Source organism: Cygnus olor, chromosome 3 (genome assembly GCF_009769625.2).
Source record: "Cygnus olor isolate bCygOlo1 chromosome 3, bCygOlo1.pri.v2, whole genome shotgun sequence".
NCBI classification, from domain to species: domain Eukaryota; kingdom Metazoa; phylum Chordata; class Aves; order Anseriformes; family Anatidae; genus Cygnus; species Cygnus olor.
In genome coordinates, this window is record NC_049171.1 from 89,950,932 (window position 1) to 89,959,183 (window position 8,252).

General features: G+C 40.8%; 1 long non-coding RNA gene across 1 annotated transcript; it reads right to left on the reverse strand.

The window, feature by feature from the left end:
* Positions 1-482: 482 nt before the first annotated feature.
* On the reverse strand, positions 483-4,600 carry LOC121068419. The gene is made up of 3 exons (XR_005818864.1): positions 4,480-4,600; positions 1,124-1,207; positions 483-691 (listed from the first exon to the last, which is right to left on the reverse strand). It is a non-coding gene; the product is annotated as an uncharacterized LOC121068419 (long non-coding RNA).
* Between the last annotated feature and the right edge of the window lie 3,652 nt (positions 4,601-8,252).

Below are 8,252 nucleotides of genomic sequence, written 5' to 3' on the forward strand. Positions count from 1 at the left end.
GAGTAGATCACAGGCAGACACTGATGGGGCTTCTTGTGGCTCAGAGACATTTCCCAGTGGGATCAGCAGGCAGCTGTGTTAAAGAGCAAATGAGCAATGTCAAGCTCAGTGGTTCCTGCTGTGCTGTATCTTACAGCTGAGGACCTGCAAAGCTCACAATTGCCCGCTGGTATACCTTGGCTGGTCAGAGGCAACTGTTGTTGCCAGTGTGGGAACAACAACATTGCTTAAGAGATATGGGTTTTACTGTTCCCAAGACATAATGATTTTAAAGCATAAAGAACAGCAAGAATCAGGACATGGGGTTTCTCTAATTTTAATAAGTCCAGTACAAATCCAGAGGCGAAATCACAGAAAGCATGGCTGACTTGTCCCACTTTCTTATCTTATCCATCTTAAAGATCTATGGAATCAAGAGGACCAATGGCCTCTGGTTTTCGTGCATCTCATTAAAGTCTTTCCATTTCTTCCCCTTGTTTTACTTCCTAAAACAACTTACCAAAGTTCTTTGGGAAGGTCCACTTTACCATTTTGCGACCACGTTATCACAGATGTAAGACTTCTCCAAAAAAACAGATGTGCCAAGCCAGCCCGAGGATGCTGAGCTGAATGGAAAGTACACACTGATCAAATATTTACTATTGCTGCTGGGGAGGGAGCTGCGAGGTGGTGTTTCCATGACATTTTGTTCCTGTAAAGCCAAGAACTGTTCTGTAAACTTTGAATGTCATTTGTAATTGTTAATCTCACATGAGAAGCAAGTGGAGAGATTCAGAAAGGTTGAGATTACTTATTCTAAGGGAATCAAGCATAAATAATACTTACTAGTGACTGTCATTAACAAATCAATCCTCATGATGACTGCAAGAAGTAACTGATCATAACAAAAGAATTTACAGCATAAGAGCAGGGTGACATGGAGACTCAGTGTAAGGTTATCTTGCTCTGTTTCATTATAATAGGTGCATGTGCTTAGCTCAAATTTTATTTTAAAAAGAATATTCATATTCCAAAAATCTGCTAAGAATATTAGTCTGTAAATCCTAGGTGTTTCCATATCATCCATTAGCCAGAGCTCCCAGAACACTCTATAATTATCAGTGCATTAAATAGTTTTTACTACCTCCAGCCTGCATCAGGTCGTTTCTCATCATCCCTTTCGAAAGCCGCTGTTAGAGACGTAGCCTGAGGTATAGGCTGGTTAGACCTGCATAAAGAGCAAACAGGGACAAGAAATATGAAATATATGCCATGTTCAAGGCAACTGTGGTGAGATTCAAAATACAGATAAAATGTTCAGTGCAAGAGATTAAAATAATTCCAGCAGCAGATTTTTCTGGCAGAATGAAGTCCAATTTATTTCTTTTCAAAAATGTATGTACAGCCTCCTTCTGAAGCAGCTGCCTTCACTCTCTTTTCTATTCCTTTATACCCCTTATGGGATGCAGTAGACATATACACACACCTTCTTTATCAGGCATCACAAAATACCTCAATTCTATCTAGTTCTTCTCGCTGGGAAAATTGCAAGAGTGCTACCTATCCTACATTTATTTATATTTTGTCTGATGCAGTTTGGGATTGTGCCAAGTCATTTAAAACAATAACAAGAGCTGTCATGGACAAGAACACAGTGCATTCAGTAAATGCAGGTCTTGTGTAATTGAATAACAGTGTGATTTTACTAAAGGGGTAGATCTATTATGGAAGGGGAACCCTCCCCCCCCTGCCCCTACCCCTAAAACCTCTCTCCCAAAAGAAAAAACACACACGACAAAGAAAAAAAAGTTCTGCACAGAGCCTAGTAAGTTGCACCTGCAGTACAACTACAGCTACAGGTTAAACTGTGCTTAGTTTTGTGGTAAATGGAGATTTCACTTATCCTTTTATACATTAATTTATACACAACCTACATTTCATTATCACAAACATCACAAGTGTTATAACACAGAAAAGAGTCAGGATTGTTGGGATGGCTTTATACAACTGTTTCTACTCTGTCTCTGCAGAGATGCATAATTTATCAGAGTGGGCAAAGTACTTTTAAAATTGCTGCTAACAAAGTGCAAGTCCTACACTGTGATTTACCTGAGTCTGAGCCTCCTCCAGAAGAACTTCAAAACTGAGAAATTACGTAAAATTGTTTTCATTCTGCAGAATGGGAGATAGCAACCAGACTAATACAAGAGAAAGATTTTAGATCACAACTTAATTGTAGATGCTGCCTACTTGTCACAGCAGCCCAGCACACCTACAGCTAGTGAACATCATCAAGTTGTTTTAGAAGAGCACATGTACCCCATCATTATATTCCAGTAAAAGTAAAAAAATACAAAATGAAAAAAGAGTAGATACAATGAAGTATTCTCTTGTATTAACCTAACCACAGAGCACCCGTTTTACTTGAACATTTTCCAGACAAGCCTATATATTCATCCAAACTCATGCATATAAATAAATTTAGCTGTTTTCACTAACATCTGATTTAAATGTGACCATTAACTTCTGGAGGCCACTTTAAAAAGCAGACTAGAAAATCCCTTGTTGTTGTTGTTGTTATGTTTAAAGACTCTTCCCTCTGGGAATTTGCTGTGGTCTGAACTCTTCATCACAAACTCACAATACTACATTTGCTGTAAAAACAAGAAGACTGCCTTCTCCATTTCATTTGCAAGAACTGTGTTTTATGATGTTTTAATTAATCTCCTTTTAGCTTAACAATTTAACAACTAATTTGAACATGTTTTCATTGCTTTGTTACCACAAGTTCAAAGTCCAAGTAGCTGGTCATTGCTATATGAGCCTAGATGCTCATTACATATCCCTAGATGGATTCATTTCTGGATGTATCATGCAATGATGGATTCATTTCTGGATGTATCATGCAATGACCTCTTTTTCTTTCTTAAGAGGCTCCTGTAACACACAGATCCTTAAATTTTAACAAGCATTGAAAGACTAGAAATTGCTCTATCTGCATCATAAGATCCTGGGGACTCCAAATAAAATAAAAGCAATTCAGACTCTACCATGCAATAAAAACCAATTGTTTCAAAACCAATGGTGAGACAGCTTTAATACTTTCAAGGGTTGACTTAAGTTGTAAAACTTACAGTGGTAACAAGGCTGTAAGATTGCCCAGTATTCATAGCATTGGCAAAGCTCAAGAACAGACGGGAAAGAGAAGCTAGCATTTCAGATAAGAATGAGAAACATAAAGCAACAAATCCAACTGCACAATCTGGTAGCAGACTAACTGACGGGCGAGAGGAAGCCTTCCACTTTTTAGTATCCCAAGAATCAGAAGTATTTTGGCAGATGCCTGAGACAGGAAACAAATAAGTTTTATTTGAGGCCTCAAACATTATTTATAAAAATGTCAGCTTATAGTAATCTTCCATGAAAACCTCATACTATCACAGCTGTAAATGTATATTTTAAGACAAGACTTTGGCGTATCAGAGTTGCCTAGCATATCTACATCACTATCTGTCTCTCATATGTATGTATATCTATAAATGTGTATGTACATGTATATGTATCTATAAAGCATTTTTTTTTCTTTTAAAATATATTACTAGTAAGTCAAAACATCCTCCTGATTGCACTAAATTGTTTGGTTTAAACATTGATCTCTAGAGCACTGACAAACATTATTTCTGTGGTTTTGGGAGAGCTGCAAATATTTGCATTTCAAAAATTCCATATTGCAAAAAAGCAATATTTCAGCAGCTAAGCACACGGCCATTCTCTGAGTGTGATTCACTTTAGCTGAGCCCCCAAAGAAGCAGAGCTGGTGGATGGCTGCCAGCAGCAACATATTCTGGAAAGGTTAAAAACAAGCCCTGAAAACAAAAATAGGTGCTGTTCAAAACAAGTTGTGCACCAGCAAGAGCAACATGAAAGACTGGCACTCAGTGTTACACTGTCGTCCAGATACAGATTAAGCTTCCTCCCAGCAAACAGGAGCACTCCCGTTAGATGTTCTCAGCCAAAGCAACAAAAACAAATCGGGGCTTGATATAAAGTGTGGTATGGCCTTGGCGACGTGTAATCTCTTTTGGGGACCACATCCCGTGAGTGCCTTGTCCTGCTTGCTCCCACGAGCAGCAGGGGAACAGCAGAGACTGGCCACCTGCACGGTGACCTACAGCTGGCCATGGGAGGAGGCTTCCTTGGCCAATACTAGCCACCTCAGGCGCTTAATGATGCAGGAGGGATTTTGGCAGGACTTTTGCACATCTGAGGGCTGGCTGTTTAACAGCTGTGACTCCCAGCTACCTGCCTCCTTTTGGCCCAGGCTCAGCACAGCTCAGTGCAGCCTCAGCAAACAGCACTTGATATACAGCTGTGCAAGAACACGGCACCTGAAGGTTTTTACCATAAGCCGTATGCCAAGAGACGCACTACAGAAACTGAGCAGCCATATAAGGCACAATCCTGGCCCCAAGCTGCTTTTCTCTCTTAAGTCTCCCACACCTCAAATTGCTGCAGCATGGCTTCTTCCCGTGCAGACTCCCACATACTTTCTGGTTACACAAGCCTGGGTCTGAGAGCAGGAGCAGATGAACCTGGTAACCCAGTGACCAGTTCAACAATCTGAAATGAAACAAACCAGAAACATAAATAAAAAAAATTAAAAAAAAAAAAAAGAAGCCCCTCAGTAGGTGCTTAACTGTCAGCCCCAGTGCATTTTCACCAGACACCCCTAAAGCCATGGCAAGGCCTGTTTTCTCCACAGTCCTCAGATGGAGCAAGCCCATTGCTCCCTGTCATCATGGGTGCAGCGGGGGCACCAGCACTGCTGTGCCCGTGGAGCACCCCTGGTAGCAGAAGGGCTCCAGGCTGAGATCAGCCTGGGCTGAAGCTGCCTTTGTGTAACCCTTCCTGTCCCAACCTGCCCAGAAAAACAGGTCCTGAAGAGCTTGTTCCTCTGCTCCGTTTTCATATGAGAGGAGAGCTAGTTTTGCAAAACAGACTTGACCAGGAAGAATTCGACCCTGCCTGCACAGCACTTGTAGAAAAGTGTGCATTACAGAGATGACCAATACTTTCAAGGAAATATTTCCTGCTGTGTTTGTAGGCACTCCCACATCTCACATTTCTGTAAGGAGAGCACCAGCTTTTTCTTGCACTCTAGAACAGCTGGGGCAAAAGGCAAGAGCAAATAACCACTTACAGCACAGCCCTGTTGGTCTCAGGAGTCTTTCAAGTCAGCGCAATACAATGCGATGGAGCTGAAACTTGCCTGCTCTCTCTTAGTCTCTCTGACAAACCATTGCAGCTCCTGCAGCTCACCATCAACAAAATTAAGTATTGAAAAAGAAAAACAAACAAACAAATAATGCAAACCTACTGCTGTGCATCCAGTACTAAAAATTTGGTCGGACTGAGGAAGAAACAGGTTTCTCACCACTGAGTAGAAAGTATGACAACCTGTAGAAGAAATAGGTTATTTATATGGTCCATTGGCAAAATGCCAGTTTGAAACCTGACTGTAAGCAAGAGTAGGTAAGTAGATGCCCAACTCGCAGGAATCAAAGCACACAGCACAGTTAAGCCCAGCCAGCCTGATCCCTGGCCTTAAGCCAGGCAGTAAAAGTCCCTGCGAGCCCAGCATCCCTTGTTCAATCCCTCCTGGGAACGACCAAACTAGTGACGACAGCATGGCTACAAGGGGCAGGCCAGGAAAGGTTAGCATTGCTCAGTAGAGAAGAATAGCAGCAATTGTATCTGCACCCAGTCAGGCTATTTGTGTGGGCACAGACATTGTGTAACTCTCAGCAAAAATGAATTTGTCCTCCTCAGGACCGCTGTGCGGTGAGGTAAACCTCTGTGCCCATCTTGGGGTGAATATTGCTGAGAAGGTACAAGTGAATGAGTTCTGCCATGGACTAAAGAATATAAAAAATGCTTCTGACTGTATCAGGGGAAGGGCAACTCTAGTTACATTTTAAACAAGCAGCCAAATGGTCTTTATCTCCCATATGAGAGGCAGACAAGGAAGAACTTGTTTATTTAAACTACAAAATTTTATAGATGATCTGAAGTTGGGATGAAGCATTTTAACCAGCTGAAGCTGGAGCTGCTCTAGGACTGGGAAAATACTTTATCTTCCATGTTTGATCTGGGTCACCCTAAAAGAATGGGAAGGTCTGATTTTGCAATGCATCCAGGCAATCTCGTTTGTGAGTGTCCCAACACCACGAAACAAATTTAATCCGCAAGTTTTCCTTCCCATTGACCAGTTTTCATTCTCATATATTCATAAACCTAGTTGTCCATTTCCCTTCCAAAGTCAGATTTTGATGAACTAAAATAAAGCCACTCTACATTTTTAGGTGCCTCAAAAGATGCTCTCTCTACTTCCAGGCTATCTCACCTGGACAGATGCATGGCTTATCCCATTCTAAGTCTAGCAAAGTTGCAGGGTGCACATGAGCTAATGCACATCTTATCTGAGAAACTCTGTTCAAATATTTCACTCATGAACTGTCTGCTCCTAGGGACTGAGGTCTGTCATGTTTGTATCATCTTACTAAACTATTGCCAGTAATATCTGAGGTAGTTTTTATCATTTGTTCCCTCCATCATATTTGCATACTTTTCTTTCAAGCCTCCTTGTCTTCTCAAGCTTGACAGCCTTACACATAGTTCCAGTGCATGACATCATCAGTAAAGTAAATCATCAGGTGAAGGAAAACCTCACCAATATTATCCATTTCGATCAGAAAGCAAAGTGCTACATGACTTTCTTTTACCCTAACTACAGTAAATATCCGATAATGTTAGGTATTTTCAGCAGCTCTAGAGAAATGCACCATGTTTTTCCTTGAATTTATCAGTAAACATTAAAAAAAGCTCACCCATAAACAGATGAAGTGATTTTTTTTACTCTCTATTCAAGTTTTTTTCTTTGACTCTTCTTATCTTCTTATTTTCTGAGTCCATCAAAAAAAAAAAAAAAAGCCACCTGAAAGGCTTCTCAGACTCTGCCAAGATTTGAGGCTCATATGTTCGAGACATGAATTTAAAATAATCCAGATGTCTCTATCAGTTCCTTTAATTGTATCTACTGAATACATGTGCCTGTCAGCTAGCAATCTTCCTTCCTATGTGTTAGCTGTGGCAGAGTCTGGATAAGCCATGTGCCACTTGAGTTGGTATAGCTTTACCAGGTAAAAAGAAAACCTGAGAGGGAAAAGCTCCTTACAGTCTTTTATTGCAGGTCCCTTTGTGTATTCATGTTCTCTTCAAAAAGGGCACAGTTGTGTGCAGCAGGGAGAGGAGGCTCATGGCAAAGCCTTTGGTCCCATGGCAAAGCCCTCAGATCCCATCCCTTGCTAAGTGGCCTATCTGAGACAAAAAAACCTTTTGCAGTATTTCTCTGTTACCAAAACTTGGATTTAAAAATAATTTTATTGTGTGTGTAGCTTGGCGTGCTGTGATTCACCGTTACCACCAAAGACTTCAGAAAACATTTTCAGTGCAAGCATTGTGCTTAGGGAGCTTCCCCCTGTGCTGCTGTCTGAGGCAAGAGGTGGTAAGAAGAGTTAGCCTGCTGGGAAAGGATTCCTGTTGAAGTAAACACATGGACAGATGGGCATGGATTGGGTAAAAACTAAAGAAGACAAAATTGTGAAGCTACCGGAAAAACTGGGGCAAGAAGACGACACTCTGAGTTTGTATAAAGGAATATAATATAAAGACAATGAAAATGTTAAGGATGCCAATATACCTACTGATACACTTTCTAGGGTCCAATATTCTTTGCACTGTCTTTACTTCTGACAGCTACTCCTGTCTCTGCCCTCTGGCACTAAACCTGTATATGCTGGGGGTCCTTAAACTCTCACCATAAATGACTCTTAAGCTTCCAGACTAGCCATTTCCTCTGCCCATTCCACAAAACAGATTGTGACTTACCCTAAAACATTCCCCAAAATTCCACATCTACTCATCAAGGAAAAACCTGACAGACACTTTTTTTTTTTTTTTAATTTATATCAACTTTTAAGAAAATATGTTGTTCAGAGATGCTGGATTGGTCACCTTGGACACAGAAAGCCCGTGCAGAATCAGGAGGCATGGGGCTGTCTGTTTTGGTGGAGGTTCCTTAGGAGCTAAAAGCATAGAGCATTGAAATATGTTTCTAGCAGTTTTGTAGGAATGATAGTGCAGAAAGGAATGAATAAGCTTTTTTTTTTTTTTTTTTTTTTTTAAGGTTTTGTAAGAATTGGCTGCTTCCGACC